Consider the following 17944-nt stretch of genomic DNA (forward strand, 5'->3'; position numbering starts at 1 on the left):
AATATTTTATCAGTAAAAAAAGGAATGCCACCCTCTTCCAGAGAATTCTTAGAATGAAGTAAAATGTAATATGTTTCTTATTACAGCTGTATATCCGCTATAGGAGATAAAAAAATTACAAAGATGGCTGCTTGGAGACTAAACAGAACATAAATGTTTAAAGATGATAGATAAAATGCTTGAAAATGCACAAATCAGTGTCCTTTGATGACTTTCAGTTAGCCTGTGCTTCCCAGTGCACAAACTGTTTCTGAAAATACAGTCTGAAATTTCCAGCCATCTTAGATGTGGGAGCAAGCAGCTCAGTGTCTGGTCCATCAAAGCATTTAAGCACACAAACAGTCCCACTGGGTCAAAGCCTTAGTTATTCCCAGAGGGGGAGTGGAAGCTAATTCAGCATGGATGACTGAGCATGAGGACAAGGCAAGAACGACGTGCAACTCGGGAGAGTCACAGGCAGAGCACCCAAATGACTGAGTGCAGAGGAGCCGGCTGGGGAGCTGATAAATGGAAGATCAGAGAGGTGCTGTAGGACCTCAGCGTAGCGAGGCACTTGAGAAGAGGCGTCGCTGGGTGCCCGTGGACAGAGCCAGCGGCTGGAGCCTGGGGCTGTCTGGGCAGCCGGCGAAACACGCGTGAGAGAGGTGTGAGCCCTTCAGCACCAGATGTCCATGCAGCTCGGCTGAACTCAGCGGTGTTCCCCAGGGAAGGTCAGAGCTGAGCAGGGCTCTGGGGAGAGGGCAGTGTTTTACCCCAGCTGTGCTGCTGACGGGCTCTGTGCACCCTGGGGACGACCGAGGGATGTGCTGGGACTCTCCCTACATTGATGCTGAACGAGCGCCTCAAAGCCCCCGATTGCTTCTGGCCTGAAGGACAGCACAAGGCAGTACATGTGTGCATTCTAGGACATAAGTAGAACTGGGTGATGGGACAGACAGATATTTTATAGGGTAGGTTTGGAAAAACAGAGTAAATTACAAGACAAACATTTTTTAAATGAGGCCCAAAGATATCTTTTGAGGAAGGGCCCAGTAGGATTTTTGCAGCACCCACCCAGCCTACAGGGATTCAGCAGTGAGCAGGGCAGGGGCACATCACCTCCCGAGCCTCGTGTGCCTCCGTGCAAGGTGACAACAGGCAGTGCCTCTGTTAGAAATGTGTCCCGTCAGCCAGGCTGAGGGAGGCGTGCCGACAGAGTCCCGGATCTCCTTCCTGCGCAGGGAAGATCCAGGCACTGACTGGGAACTTGCCATGCATGAAGACAAGCATCTGCTACAGTCCCAAGGCATGTCATGTGGCTGCAGAGGCTGGGGGTGCAGCCCAATCTCACCCGAAACTTTAAAATGTTAGGGAGTGATATGTTACACTGGCAAATACCTTCGCTTTATACAGGGATTCATGCTGGAAATACGTCAGACAGAGAAAGGTATTACAAATAATTGAATTTCAGATGCCTGTAAAATGACAAAAAAAAGCTTTTATAATACATTTAGTGGTCCTGACTTTAAAGCTCAGGTCCTTGGGCCAACCAGAATTCCAGCTTTTGCTGAGATTTCTCAGTGCACTCCTACAAAGCTTGTTGCTTGATATGTACATACATTGCCTATACACAAATGACGGCTGACAAATGGGTAGCAATAGGTCTGCAAGTGAGATCAAGGACCAGCACTTAGGCACTGAACTTAAGGGGACGGAGAGAGAAAAAAGCGGAAAAGCTACCTGCTGTGCTGAGCATGGATGCTGAAGCTCTCAGGCAGGGAGCAGAACTTGCTTGAATCTAAGCAGCTCGTTCAGGATTGATTTTTTACTGCAGGTCTGGCTCTACTGAGCCAGGCTGAAACATGTTGTGCTCTTCTCTGCTCTCAGATGATTCAATGTTTGGCAAACTTTCTTGTAAAAAAATAAAATAAAAAGGAGGCAGCTGAAACAAAAATGTAAGTGGACAACAGAGACATAAACCACATGTTCATGTTCAACCATATATACATGTACATGTGGTTGAACAATGGAAGAACAATTCCAGTTCATGCAGGTCAAACCCAAGACTTGTGAAAGGTGCCAGAGGCAGTGAAAGTGGTGGCATGTGGATGGACAGGAGCCACATGGGGAAATAGAAGTTGCCAGCTGCTCCAAAAATTTTTTCAAGGTTTTATCATATGATTCAATCATATGTGTGCCAGAAAAGGTTCATAGCTCACTGTTGGGTGCTACTTCTTCCCTCTCATCTTCTCCTATGTTATTTGCAATATGAGCACCCCTTCAGTACCCCTGCTCAGCTGGCAAGTCATCTGTGATGTGGAATGGATTTGGGCAAGGACAGAGAGGCCAATCTGCAGGTGAAGAGCAGAGCCGCACACCACTGCTCCCTATCCAAATGGCAGCCCAGAACAATCAGGCCCTCAATGCGTTACAATTCATTTGACTATCCACATTTCTGACTTTCTGTAAATAATGTGCTAAATGGATAAAAGAAGATACCATTTTTCCTTCTTTACTCTGAGTTACTGATAACAAGACAAGTTCCTTCCCTTACAGTTTGTGCATATAAATGTGATTAATGTAAAAAAAAAAAAAAAAAAAAAAAATTAAAGTGCCAAAATCTCTTTCTCTCTCTCTCTCTCGCTCTCGCTCTCTCTCTTTTTTTTAAAGCATTGCCCTTTTCAAAACAAGGGGAAATTCAGTATAGTTTCAGTGCCACAGTGATCAAACAGTGTCACATCACTATGGCAATTGCTGCCCAGGCCAGGAATACAGATCAGCTTTAATTGTGCAACGCCTTATTGCTGGTGCATGTCAATCAGAACCTATGAATTGAGAAAAATTTGCTCTGTTCATTCTGTTAAATGATGTATCCAATTAAACCTGTTAGAATTCATGATCTTCAGTCAAGGTTAAATGAAAGTAGTTACTCCTGTCAGCTAGGTGATTAAATGCTGCCTACATCAGGCACATTTATGTGCAAAATTAAAATTTTGGTATAAAGCATGAATCTTTATGCATGCCAGTTAATTATCTTGCGGTTCCTCCATTTATTAAATGCCCACTGCATTTCTTCTTAATCATCAGCTTCCTTTCAAAACTTATTTCATACTCTACATTATACCAAATTTCAATGTTTAAAATGAAATGCTTTCTCAATGAAAACTTCCTCTTTTCAAGGGTTTGGCTGTTGCTATGTTACTAAAGATGGCCATTAACAGTTTTTTGAGTCATTATGCAGAAGGTCTATTTGTGTTGTTTTGTTCAATTCTGAGAGAACGTGATAGGAATCCCTCGAGTTGCTGCTGTTGGGCAGTTCCTCCTTCCCAGACCTATTTGAGTCCTGCTGCACATCAGCCAACTTCAGCACACGACGAGGCAGCAGTAACACTAACGGTGGCCGTGCTGCTTCTGCTTTCTTGCGCAGGACGGGGAGGACGGCGGGCAGTGCAGCAGCGCAGGGCGCGTGCGCCCGGGCCCGGGCTCCCCGGTGTCCTCGGCAGCGGGGCCAGCAAATCCAGGCTGGACCCGCAGGGCCCGGAGAGCCCGCGGCCCCCAGGCAGGGCACGGCTGATGCCCTACGCCGAGGGCTCGGAGAGTTGGCCCCCTTCCTCCTGCCAGCCCTCGGAGCCCTATCTGTATTCCCTTTGGTTTGGCAACATGATGTGTCCTGTTTGCCCTAGGCAGCTACCATATTACAGTATCATATTTTAATTAGAAGAAAAATTATGTGTTGCATGCTTGAATTAAATTAAATTGCATATTTATATTTATAAGACACAGTATTGGCAGGATTTAAATGCTATATGAATTGAAGAACCAGAATACAGGTGTATTATAGTGATTTGTAGCTGAAACATTTGCTAGAAATACATACAAAGCAGTACCAAATGCTAATGTAATACCCTAAGACAACGCTCCGTGCTCTTACAAGCACAGTTTCACTTATTCCATCTAAGCACTTATCCCCTTCCATTATGAAAAGGTATTAAGGACCTTTGTTACAAACAAGCAACATAAGAAATATGTCATACCACTTCACGACTGCTAATGAATAATATTTAAAACAGACTGGGAAATAAACCAGTATAGCACATTCTACTAAACTAGTACTATAAATACGCACAAGGTTGTTATTAAAGATAAATGCACACAGTAATTTTCTACTTGAAGGTTTTACAGGTACGATTTTGAATCATACAATATTTCTTAAAACATCACAAGGATGGAACCCAACAGGAGGACTGACTGGCAGCGACTCCTTGTGATCAATACGTGATGTCTCCATCTATCTTTGAGGGCCCACGCAAATTATACTGTGGTAGTGCGAGTCTTCAAGACGGGCGGTGCGATTAACTTGCTCAGGGTCACAACAGGCAGTGTCTGACGATACGGATTTTACACCTGTGGCCCCGCGGTACAGCGGCCGCCCTTGCAGAGACCCTGCAGGTGCCAGCGGGCGCCCCTGGGCTCTGCCGGCGCGGGCAGGCCAGCCTCAGCTTCGCGTTCCCGAGGGGCAGCCCGTTTTCTCTTCGCTGTGTGCGCCTTTCACAACGCCCGCTGTGAAGCTCGGCGGCCCGTTCCGCGGCGCGCGGAGGTACGGGTGTCGCAGCCAGGGCTGTGGGTAGCCCGCCAGCCTGCCCGGGGCAGCACGGCGCAGCCAGCGGCGGTGCCTGCTCCTGCCTTCCCCTCCCAGCGGCGGCAGACAAAAGACCCCTCCTCTCCTGCTCCCCTATTGGCTGCAAATAACGGACTTCTCTTTCCTGGCAGCTGCAGAGAAAACCACGGATACTTTTTCCATTTTTTGCTCATCAAATATAGGCTGTAAGTTAAAGCCCAGTATCTTTAGATATCCCAACAAAAGAGGAAAAAAAAAGGCAATCTTCACACTCACGGAGAACAATTCCTCGGGGGCTCTGGCAGGAGATGCCGACGCGCCATGGGAGGTAGCTGTTTTCTGGGATGTCTGTTGCTGAACCACTTCAACCCACTTGGAAGATCTAGAACTTACATTTAATTCCTATTCTTCTTTCTCTACATGTTCTTACTCCAACTCCAGTCCTCCAAAACCAGGTACCATAAAGCTGTGAACCCCAGGCCCCATGTGCCTTAACGTTACCCTGTGAAACAATAGTGGCAGGACAATTTATATCTGCTCAGAACAATTTCCCCATCTTAAAATTGTGATTGTTAGGTTAACATCCCATTGAGATGGGAGAAGGAAAGAGCTGTAGTTTCAGGTTGTGTCTAAAATTTTAAGGAAGGCAAGATGCACTGTTTCATCCTTGGCATACTGTTTTATATACATAAGAGCAAAAAACTTCTTTTTAGTGGCAGATTAAATTGTGCAGAAACTGACTGACACTGATAAGGCAAACACTGCAGTCTGCTTAAACAGGCTGAGTGTTGCACATCAAAGACGGCTTGGCCACAAGAATATAAGTGTGTACACACACACTCTCTGGTTTAGTTGATTTCATAAGCAATTTTATCTTTGATACATATATAAAGCAATATAAAACATAAAGTAAAATTGGCACGGAATTAATTTGTTTAGTAGATAGATTTACAAATAATTTGTGGTTTAGATTATAGTAATTTTCAGGAAACTTACTTAGAAAGCAATTAAGTGTATTTTATCCACTAATATTTTTTTGTTTTGCACTGTGCTACTGAAACAAAACTGAAAACTATGGAATGGAAGGAATATTTTTTTTTTTTACTGAATATTATAGATGAATAGAACAAGGGTTGTTAATGTTTGTCATTTTCCTTATCTGTACACATGAATATGTTATATGCTCATTTCCATTGCAAATGGAACATCAGAATGATCATTGCAAACTGAAATATACTGTACGTTTCATTTCTTCATTTCTTTGAAAATACCACTAACAAAAATAATCAGTTGCTAGTATTCTTGTACTAAAGCTTTGCAACTCAGTGAAAAATGAATGAATTAATGGTGTCCATCCACAATAAAGCAGGCAACATACTCTGAAGGGTCATTATTACTCACTGCTGAAACAAAGTCAGCCTATGGAGCCCTGAACCATGACTGGGCAATTGTTCAAGGCACTGTACAAACATGTAGTCAGCCTGTTTCTTGCACACTGCTCCTCCAACTCCCATTTAATGAAACAAAATGAAGGCAGAGAGATGTGACATCAGCGAGTAAATACTGAAGAAGGTAAAGAACTATTTGAGATAAAGGACAAGGTTGTCACAAGAACAAGCGTGTATATAATGACTGCGAATATATTTAGAGCGACAATTAGGGGGTTTCTATCCATCTGAGCAGTGAGGTTCTGGAGTAGCATTCTTATAGGAGCCATGGGGAGCAAGAAACCTCCCAAAGGTCAAGGAGAAACTCACTCTGTTTGGGAAAGGGCTTATAGGCTTTATCTTTCTGTCTACTACTCTATATTTATTTTGGAAAGTACAGCAATGTCTCCTCATTTGGCCTTAGAGACTTCCAAAATGTATTAACTAATTAAAAAATACAGTAAGAGAGAGTGTCTAGACCAAAGTAATCTTTTTTTTTCATCATAAAAGGCAGGACCAAAGGAAGAAAGAACTGTAAGAGCAGCATTAACTCTGAGCTTAGAATGACATTTGTAGATACAGTAAAAAACTACTCAAGGTGGGAGGAGGACTGGTACTCTTCACATAATGAAGAGGCTCTGTTGGCTAGAAAACAAAAAATATGTAGAACAAATATACAGGAATAAGACTATAGGACGAGTAAACCGCACCCTTCTGAATCGAGTGGAACCGACATCCACATATGCCTGGTCTTACTGGTAACACGACACTGGGTCATATCCTGAAAAGCCTTACTTATGCAAGTAATCCCACTAAAATCAATGGGAACCCATGACTGTAATGACTGCTTCCTTGTCTCCGCTAGGGATTGCAAGGTCAAGTCCATTTTCTGTGCAATATTGGATGAATGCTAGAAAATCAATATCTCTATTGAGACTTCTTCTTTTGGAGTAAAAATAAACCTGAATCATTTTGAGTTCAAATGTTCATTGTTCCTGGGTGTTTTTATAAATTCCTTTTGAAAGCAAAATGGTCAAATCAAAATGGAGTGAAATGCTCACCTTTTGGTGTGTTTTACAGCTTGTTGTTATAACTAGCTTTGTAATGCCATAAAGGTTAAAGGCAACTTCTTTGTATTTATTCTGTATCAGTTAAAACAGCCATAAGCACAAAGCCACTGCTTTAGAATATTTTTCTTTTAGCATTTCCCTCTATTCAAATGACTCAGGGCTGAGGGATGGATGAGGGGAAAAAGAATGACAGTCTGTTGTTTCAGGAATTCTGCTATGTTATGGAAAATCTGTTGGTCTTTTTGCCATAGCAAATTCAAAGGAAGGAGTTTCTTTTTTAATAAAAAGATTTCAGTGCAGTCATAGAAATATAACTCATTGTTGTGGAGCATTGCTTTGGTACCATGGAAGAAAAATTACTCAATTCTGTTCATATTACAGATTATTATTGTACTTCAATCACTATGGAGTAACTTCAACTACCATTTTGTTTAAAATGCCTAAACCTAGCTTGGTATTTTTACTCTTTGCTACTAATCTACAATTACACCTACTTTTAATTGTGTCCAAATTGAATTTTCATATTGAAATATGTTAAATCCCTGGTTTTGGTTGCCTTGTACTTCACTCATGGTGGGTCAAAAGGAAATAATGATTAATCCAAGGCACACAAATATAGCCATTTTAAGGATTTTCTGATGGCTTCAGGTTGTTCTGCAGCAATGGCAAGCCCTTGTTGGCTTGAATGAAAGTTTAAACCCCATTTTATTATGTTGGAGATGCGATCAGCTTCATGTCTGGCATGGAAGTAGATTGTGGTAGAACTCAAACAGTGGTAATAAAAGAGGTCATCTCATAGCTAATTACTTTAAATTTGAATATTACAAGATACCTTAGAAATGTAAAGCCCACCAATTAAGAGGCTAATGATTGGTGTGCTTTGTCTCAGAGTTCCTTAAAATTTTGAGAAAATACATCCCAAATCCATTCTGCATCCGCAGAACCCTAGATCTGAAGCATTTGGTTGACCCAGCTCAAATATTTTTCCCAAGGGATTTTATTTACCAAGTATTAATGGAAGGATCAGTTCTCTTTAAGTACAGATTAATGGGAAGGTTGGATGATCAAGAAATAAAACTGCTTTGATGCCCAGGGTTCAGTTAAGGCGACTGTGTTGTTCCTGGGACCAATACAAAAGTGTGGACTTATCCTAGGATACCAGCTCAGCTGGATTTATTGGCATACTGGGGAGCAAATCCAAGGATGTGTTCAGCGCTCACTCCCTTTAACCCACCTCTGCACAGCTTGTTTCCCACACGCTGTGTGACACATTAGCCATAACTTCTTCCACTCTTGCACCGCTAAACAAGTGACTGTAGTTTGGCTCTATGACTGCTAACGACATTATTGACAAAGCAATGCTCTGCAGTGTATAAGAATAAGCTGTTGTAACATGTATTTACCTAATAACATACACTTTCAGATACACCATGTTTGTATTGTTTTCGGAGCTATATTACTCACACAATATGTTTACTAGCACTAACATTCTTAATAGTACAAAAAAAAAGGTAATTGAAAAATCCAGGAGAATAATTGGGACCATTAAATCCTCACACAAGCACAGCACAATACTACAGCAAGTGATCACCAGTATCTTCACTGTGTGCCCTGCTTTACTTTATTACCTGGTTGCTATATTATTAATGCAAAAAAAGCTAACCCAGAACCCATAGCAGTGGACAACACTGTACAGTCTTTTTTTTTTTTTTAACTAACTGTGCTGGATACAGTATAAGAATAAAAATATTGCATTTCTTGGAAAAGTATAAAAATTAGGCATCAAAACAGGGCAGATAGTTACATATATCTTTTTGATGTGCTCATATGATAAGAGAGCAGATTGATAAAGGACAGAAGAAATGCTAAATATGCACCATGACAAACAGTGAAAAATTAAGTAGTGTAACTAACATTAATTACACTCTAGTAAGATGAATAGGCCGCTCATCATTAATGAGAATGTACACCTTTGTCTAAGTTTCACATCTACCTGTGATAAATGTGGTAATGGTGATAAAATACATCATAGTAACATTTGAATTAACAGCACACTAATAGATTGACATACAAGTATGAATAAAGCATTTAATCATAAACATTGTACCATACCCAACAGCAAATTTTCTTTTCTGCATGTATATCAAGCAAAATGGATAAACATTACAATCTTATTTTAGTTTATGCGGAGATAATCTAATAGTATTACCACATACTACCCCAATATTTGTAATCCAGATTACTAGATACTTACACATTGTTTTTTGGATACATTCAGGCAGTTTAATTAAACAGTAAGGGGGATTTCTGGATAGAAAGGGTGGGGCTTGATCTCAATGCAAACTACCCACTGACTCTTGCCAATGTGTCAGGTATGGAATATTCAAGCAATCTTCATGATGGGTTGACTCGAATGCCTATTGAAGGATTGACTTATGCTTAATGAAAATAAAAGCAAGCCCTACAATGCTTATCTGTATCTTTAACAGTCTTTCTTTACTGTGTTTCCAGTGCCTATTTCCTCTCAGAGAAAGCACAGGGGTGATTCAGACAACCATGAAATGGTTTGGGTTGGAAGAGACCTTAAAGATCATCCAGTTCCAACCCCCCTGCCATGGGCAGGGACACCTTCCACTAGACCAGGGTGCTCAAAGCCCCGTCCAACCTGGCCTTGAGCCCTTCCAGGGAGGGGGCAGCCACAGCTTCTCTGGGCACCCTGTGCCAGGGCCTCACCACCCTCACAGGGAAGAATTTCTTCCTTATATCCCATCTAAGACTGACCTCTTTCAGTTTAAAACTGTAACCCCTCATAAAGAGTCCCTCCCCAGTTTTCCTGCAGCCCCCTTTAAATACTAGAAGCCTGCTATAATGTCTCCCTGGAGCCTTCTCTTCTCCAGGCTGAATAACCCCAACTCTCTCAGCCTGTCCTCATAGGGGAGGTGCTCCATGCCCCTCATCATCTTTGTGGCCTCCTCTGGACCTGCTCAAGCAGGTCTGTGTTCTTCTTATCTTGTGGACCCCAGAGCTGACACAGCACTGCAGGTGGGGTCTCGTGAGGGCAGAGTAGAGGGGGAGAATCTCCTCCCTCGACCTGCTGGCCACACTTCTCTTGATGCAGCCCAGGATATGGTTGACTTTCTGGGCTGTGAGTGCACATTGCTGGCTCGCGGTCAGTTTTCCATCCACTAATACCCCCAAGTCCTTCTCCACAGGGCTGCTCTCAACCCACTCATTGCCCAGCCTGTATTTGTCCTTGGGATCTCCCTGACCCATGTGCAGGACCTTGCACTTGGCCTTGTTGCACTTCATGTGGTTTGCACAGGCCCACCTCTCCAGCCTGCCCAGGTCCCTCTGGATGCCATCCCTTCCCTCCAGCGTGTCGACCGCACCGCACAGCTTGGTGTTGTTGGCGAACGTGCACTTGATCCCACTGTCCATGTTGCCAACAAAGACCTTAACTGTGTTTGTTAAACAACATTGAGCTGGGCACACAGCACAAATGGCCAACACTGCTTTCTGTGCCTGCAGAGCACAGAGCCGCAGGCAGGTACAGGCCCCTCATTTCGGAGGCGCTGGCATGGGCAGCTGCCCTGCCATGCCCTGTGCCTCCATAGCAGCCCTATGGGGAAGGTCCCCTGGGTGGCCATGTCCAACCACTTCCAAGAAACATGTCCCCATTCACCCACTACCCTCTGGGTGGCTCGTGAGGCACCTGGGCCTGGAAGCACTTCTGTTTATCTGGGGAAGGGCCATCTTGCAACACACCTATGTTACCTAATGCCACCACTGAAAAAGCAATGGAAATGCTTGTGTTCTGTTATGGGGTCTCAGCCAGGGGCGAGCAGATACTCCCATCTGAGGAGCTATAAGAGGCAGCTGGACGTGAAAATTCATTACACTGCTCTGGGCAGATTCACAGGACAACATCTTTCTTCTCTCCCCTGGTAGAAGAGACTTTGATCCTTTGGCTGACAAGTGATGTATGTTGGGCATGGAGCCGGAGAGCACAGGCACTAACTGGCACAAGCTTTCCTCCTCACCCAGGGTCAAAGCTCCAAGCACAGCAGGGAAGGAAGAGGGCTGGGTTTCACTGCCCATCTTCTGTCATGCGCTGTTCTGAGTCTCCACTTCAATGAAGAGGTTGGCAGGCAGTGATGAGAAAGTGGAGGGAAGAAGAAGAACAGGGGGAATCTGCAGACTCACTAGTAGCAAGTAGGACTCTGCTACAGGAAAAACTAACAAATGGTATAAAGACCAGCTGTAATTCACAGAACAAATATCGTGAATTAGTTAAACATTGCCAAGAAGCTTAATGCTTTAGCCTAATAGTTTCCTGAAGATCATTTATACAGTGCAAGCTCATCAGTGTATTTTTAATGCAATTAAGCAGATGGTTTAAAATACTTTAATTACTGCCAGGGCTCACCTAGGCTGCACAGTAGATGACACTGGACCTGTGCAGTGCCTGTTATAAAATCCTAAGAGACAGTATAAAAGCAATGTACACTACTCAAGCACAATTCACCCATCTGCATGGACCCTAAAAGGCTCTGCAGAAGGTCAGCAGGCCTACGGACACAAGTGCCATTCCTGTAAACCACACTGTGCCAAGACAACTTGTGCTGGTTATCTGCTGGGGGAAGCTACAGCAGCACCCCAGGGCAAGGAAGTCCCCACATGCAGAACAAGGCATGCACATATGGCCAAAGCACTTCAGTCTAACTTTCCTCTTCTGAACTGATGGATCTCTCCAGGAAAACTGAAAGTCTTGAAAACTAATGTAGGGATTTCAAAGTGTTTATATGTTTTATACTATTCTACTGCAGCATGAGCAAGCAAGCCAGCAATATAATACAGTATGACTGCACTGGTAGCTGCTATACTCACACTGAAAACATATATTTTATTCTTTCTTTGTTACACTAAATGGTACATTACCCTAGTGCTGTTTTCCTTTGCATTCCAGCTGGCACCTTATTGATTAGGGGAACACTTCTGAGCTTCTCCCTCCCATGCAATAGTCTTTATAATTTCACATTTCTAAATGCTAAAAGTACACTAATGCAAGTGGGAAGTTTCCTCTGCTATTTCACATACTTAAGGAGATGTTATCGATTCATATGCTCTGCTCTGAAAGTGCTTTGCAAAGGCTATAAGTATTATTATTTTCATTTTAGCAAGCAGGAAAGTGGCACACAGATTGCCCAAGGTCACCCTGCAGATCAGTGAGAGAACCAGGATTAAATTCAGATCTTCTGGGTCTCCATGCAGAGACTATTCTCCTGAGCTATTTTTGGAAGGTCAGAACCCTCCAAATGAAGCATGGCCATGATACACATCCCATTCTCACAGCATAAAAATAATTTATGGTGTTCAAAACATTTTTCTCTAGTACCTTTTAATGGCTATAAGCATGAAGTCAGGTCTTCGCATTAACAAAAGAAAAGCTGAAAGAAGCAAAATTTTAAAATTTTGACCTGAAGAAATTTTCACCAGTTTAACTCCTACCTCCTGGACTCTAAATGATGTTAACAAACACTGTGTGCAGCAGCAGCCAAAATTTTGCTTGCACAAATTTTGAGTTGAACTCTGGGTCACTGAGATAATCTTCTTTTACAGTTTTAACAATAACTGTAGAAATGTGTTCCTTTGCAAAATTAATATGCTTCTGCAGAAATCCATATACCTAAAGAAAAAAAAAAAAAAAAGGAAAAGATATGTGAAGATCTACTAATCAGGTAATAAAATTTGAAACTTATGGAAATGTCAATATGTGCCACAAAAATACCAGTTTAATAACTTGTGGGTCAGTACCAACAACAGTAAAAAATGGTTCATATCTGCTTTTCATATATATTTTGAATGTTAGTTTGGGTATTTCTTCTGACACTAAATCTGTTTTTCTTTCCAAACCTTCTCCGTACTGAAATTTATTGTGACCTGAAAACACAAGTCTTCCTTTACCAGTAAATTTTCTCCCCCTCTTTCTTAATCTCCCTCATGTAACCACACAGTATCCTGAGGTTTAACCAGTGAAACCTAAAAAATATATTAGTACAGGGAAAATTAAATAAGTGACCTCACATACATAGAAAGCAAAATACAGTTCACATATTTCATTATGTTGTTATGTTTGCTAAAAAGAAAAAAAGTAATTACAAATTCCAAAGGACAACCTGGGAGAATATTGCAGTTTTACTTGAGTAAGACTGTCAATATATAGCATATAACACTCCATTCTGGCCTTTATTTTGCATGAGCAACTCCCACTGATGTCTGTATGTTCAGACTGGCTATGGGATAGTATTTTCCCATGGCTCCTATTGCTATTTTCAAATGGATAATGCTGTTTTTTTAAGCCCACAGTTCTGAGTATCTTTAGTATTAGGCATGACCTTTTCATGCAGGCTTGTTCTCTGATCTCAACAAGTCTTCTGGGTAATCTAGCAATTTGCTAACAACAGCCTCATAAAGAAAAATAACACAAAGCTTTCATTCTACATATACAACATTTGCATAGTTTGCATCTCAATAATGTGGTTTGCAATCACTGTTTTAAATGTCTGTGATCCTGGGGATATTCTAGCAGTTCCAGGATATGGGAAACAATTCATCTCTGGAGACAAACATTTAATTGGACTAATGACTGATTTACTAACATGAGCTGCACTTGAAACGTGCAGTAATTTATTTCTTTTATTCACCAGGGACTGTTATAAGAAACCAAAGTAACAAAATATTTTAGATTCATTACTTTGCAGAAATGTAACTTTTAAATGTTTAATCTAAGTGAGGTATTAACTCCAGTGGGTCAATCATTTACTTAATTTTAAGTAACAACTTGATTTGTCTTATTTTCTTCATTGATCAATAGATCAAACTGGGTCTTCCAAGTAGTGGCATGAATAATCCCTGGGATAGAACTGATTACAAAACTATTAATGATTAATAACTCAAGATAAACTAAAACTCCACCTATGCAGTAGTCAAGATATGATCTTCATACATAGGGTTTCCTGACATGCTTTGTATTCCCACATGGGACTTCTGCAGAAGGATGTTTGTGCTGTCTTAAAGCATACTGGAAGATATTAAAAACTCATGCCCCTTTGAGGGTTTCAGCAGTTTTATGGTCAGTTATGACAGTCAGTTATTTTACTTTTTGATTTCAGTATGTTGTTATTTTATATGGCCGTCAACAAATTTCCAGTCACTCCTTTTATGAGGAGACTGGGGTTATGTTCTCAAAGATATGATTAGTGACATCTGGAGAGGCTGAAACCTGAACATGTGTTCCCCCACACTCCTGTCTCAAACAATTTTAAACCAGTAAGGACCAGTATCATAAGCCTTTGATTTTCCTTCACACCAAGAGGGACAGAGCTATCTGCGAAGTGTATATCAGTGTCTTCTTTATCTCAGAACTGTCAACCACATTTTTGTAATTACTGTCCTTTACAACACCACCAAATTAGAGAGAGGCATAGCTGGTATGCTTACTTCCTAACTCAGAACAGAATTTTGCAGTCTAATATAATGGGAAGTGTGTCTTCTTCCTGATGTGCATTTCAAACTCTTTTTATTTATACTTTTCAATCATTTAACTTTAGATAACCTGGGTTAGGCAGTGCATATCTGGAGAAAAGAGCAGAGACTGGAGGGTGGAACACAGCCTTGACACTGTAAGTCTGCTATACTATGATTGCAGTATTGCTATTGGGGACTGTCACAACACCACTCACAATAACTGTTACTTCACCCACATGAAGGCATCCAGTGCGTCATCTAGTCTTGTTCTCAGCCTAACCTGTTGGCAGGGATTGTGTAGTTACACTGCTCTTGGCAATTAGAAAAGAAATCCACAATACTTTTCCTTTCCATAAAAGCTCCTGCAAATGTTTGCACTTTCCCTTACAGGGATGTGAGGCACAAAGAAAATTATTTACCTTGTAGGAAATTTAGCATCTGTGTGTTAAAGATCCATTTAGCATTAATAAAAAAAATATTTTTATCTCCACAATTAACAGCTATTGATATGTAACAACGGTAAGACTTTGGAACCTTACTCTCTATTCTGTATCTCATCAAAACTACTACAGAATGACTGAGGATTGGAACCTTACACAGAGTGGGTAAGATTCAATCTACCCATGTCATTCCATGAAGCAAGACTTTAACTTCAAAACGCTGGTGCTTAGCTGGGCCTCAGAGCTTGCAAGAGTTGTAAAGGTGCAATATTGAAACTGAACCTTTGGTGCCTGACACTATCGAGTACATGAAATTCATTAGCATGGTAAGTCTTCCCCTCATGCAGTATCAATAGCCATCTTTTGGTCACTATATCTTATTTCTTGGTGACAAATGGACAGGATGTGCTACAGAGGAATCCAGCACGAAGGAGATGAGGCAATGTAAACAGGTAAACCTCCCTCTTTGGCACTATGGCACTGCTGTCACCAGCTGCTCAGCAGAATGATAAAAGTATTTCCCAGGCCTCAAACGAACCAAACAGGAGCTTTTTTCCTTTTGCATACATGGGTATTATTTGGGAACTGCAGGTCTCCAAGGCACGGCAAGAACTGGGTACACTGTTGAGTAGGTGCTGGCCCCTCTTACAACCACCTTCCTAAAGTACATTAGAGCAAGCAAGGCCGAAGCCTGATAATGACAGTCCTCTCAAGAGCTGTCACAGAGTTGCATTAATAGTAAATATTAGGCTGAAATTTCTGAAGCTTCTTTGGAGAAAGATTTTCTGTGGCACCCATCTGGGGATTCTGGGTTTTTGATATACATCTTGCAGCTTTTATGTTTCCTAAAAACATACTGACATTTAAGAAGTGTATGCTTTGGCAATGTTTAAATATGTCACATTTGCAGAAATAAGATGGCAAAGGGGCTTGCAATTAACTTGGGAACATTTCTGGAATTAGACAAGCTTCTGCCATTTCTCTGATCTTTGATTTTTTTTGAAATATCACTAGAAAACCTATGCTTATCAATAAAACCTCATTTAGTTGGACTGTTCAAATAAATTACATTTCTTATATGTGCTCACATCACTTTTTTAATCACCTTCTCCAGGTATATCTTTGCAGTTTTCCAGCATCAGTCCTTGGGATAAGACCCCATGATGCTGTATCACATTGTTTACAGCTCAAGTAGGTTCATGAAAGTTCTCAACTCCATCAGGCTTACCTAAAAGCTGACAAGATTACAAAGCTCAGTTGTTAGAAGTATAGATCCAGAACTTACAACCAGGGGAAAAAAAATCTAATCATTCCACCACAGAGCAAGACTGTATTTAAAATATTTAAGGCAGCATCTTCTGCATTAAATGCAGGGTCAGCTTTAGCAAGGTCATCTTCAGACTCTTGTTGCTGTTTCATAACTTTTGCCTGACTAACAACAACCTGGAAAATATCACACCTCCATTTTCTCACCCACTGCAGTTGTGCTGCACACCAAACAATGATTAGAAGCAAATGTATTTACAGCCCAATGAAACCAACATATTTACAATCTAGTCCAGCTCAGGAAACCCCTCAACTTCAAACTGAATTGCACAGGTGCGAATGACAGTCTATTTAGCACATGATTTAAATTTCAAGGTTTTACAAATTAAAGAGGCTTATTACATATGTCATACTTCTAGCTCTGAAGGATACCATTTCTATATGAAAGCTTCAAGATTTGTGAGTAGTCTATGCAGTTAAATAAAACCATAATCTTGACATCTTAAAAATTAAGCATTATCATTCTGGGAAAAATTGAGGCATATGAAGTGTCAGTCACAAATATGATGAATTTGTATATTTGCAAATGAACAGGTTATTTGTTAATGCAATAAGGCAAGTATGTGAAATCTGTAACATACTGCCTTGCCTAATATTTTGCATCTCTTATTTCCATTAACACTCAATGAATATGCAATCTGAAAGCACAGAGAAGTGCTATGAGGATGACTGTCACCAGCATCAGTAATGCCTACAAATGCCTGGCATTTCAATCAAAAAGAATGCATGCACTGGACAGAACAAACCAATGGGAATTGATTCCCTACCAGACGCTGTGCCAAATCACTTGAATTTATGCCCAGTGCCAATTGTACAATAGCTGGAGGTTTGGATGCATATCCCTCATTGTGAATATGGTCATACTAAAAAGGGTGAATTAAATCAATACAAACCTGCTTTCAGTTGGATGTGAAGGCTAACAGAAATGTGTTCCAGTTCAAAGCAGAGGAGCAGACAGTGACACTTGTTACTAAACACTAGTTGGCAAACATGACACAAAGAAAAGACCTGAGGCAGCAGTCTCCATGTTGATGGGATGTGTATCACTGACGGAGGAAATCAAGAATCTTCCCTGTTTTCTATATTCCTCATCTTTCTTGGAAGCAAAGGTGAAACTGGTGGGGAATTAGGGGGTGGTGGTGGGCAGCATCACAGTGCAGAGAAGCCATATGCTCTACTCTCTGCTCTACCTTTAAGGTATAGAGAGAAGACATTGCTGGGATCTTTAGACAAACACATAAAAAAGTAACAAGTACAGAATCTTCTGTAAATAAGTCCAAAGAAACAGGTTTCAAAAGTGCAACATTTCTTTTAAATTACTTACCAAGTGTTTTTTTTGGGGTATACAGCTGAGGCCCTCTCCCTGACCTCATACCTCTGATACGGAGGTAGAGATGCCATCCTATCTGTTTCCTCAGCCATGGAGAAAGAGAACAGATTATCTTGTTTGGAAGTGCAGCCTTAAAAAAGAAAGATGGATCCACAGTTATTCAAGCAGTAGAAATTACCCACAAAACGTGCCTACTCCACACATTGCCTAAACCTTGTTGCTGGGAT

The sequence above is a fragment of the Tyto alba genome, unplaced genomic scaffold, assembly GCF_018691265.1.
Source record: "Tyto alba isolate M040663 unplaced genomic scaffold, T.alba_DEE_v4.0 Super-Scaffold_7, whole genome shotgun sequence".
Taxonomy (NCBI): domain Eukaryota; kingdom Metazoa; phylum Chordata; class Aves; order Strigiformes; family Tytonidae; genus Tyto; species Tyto alba.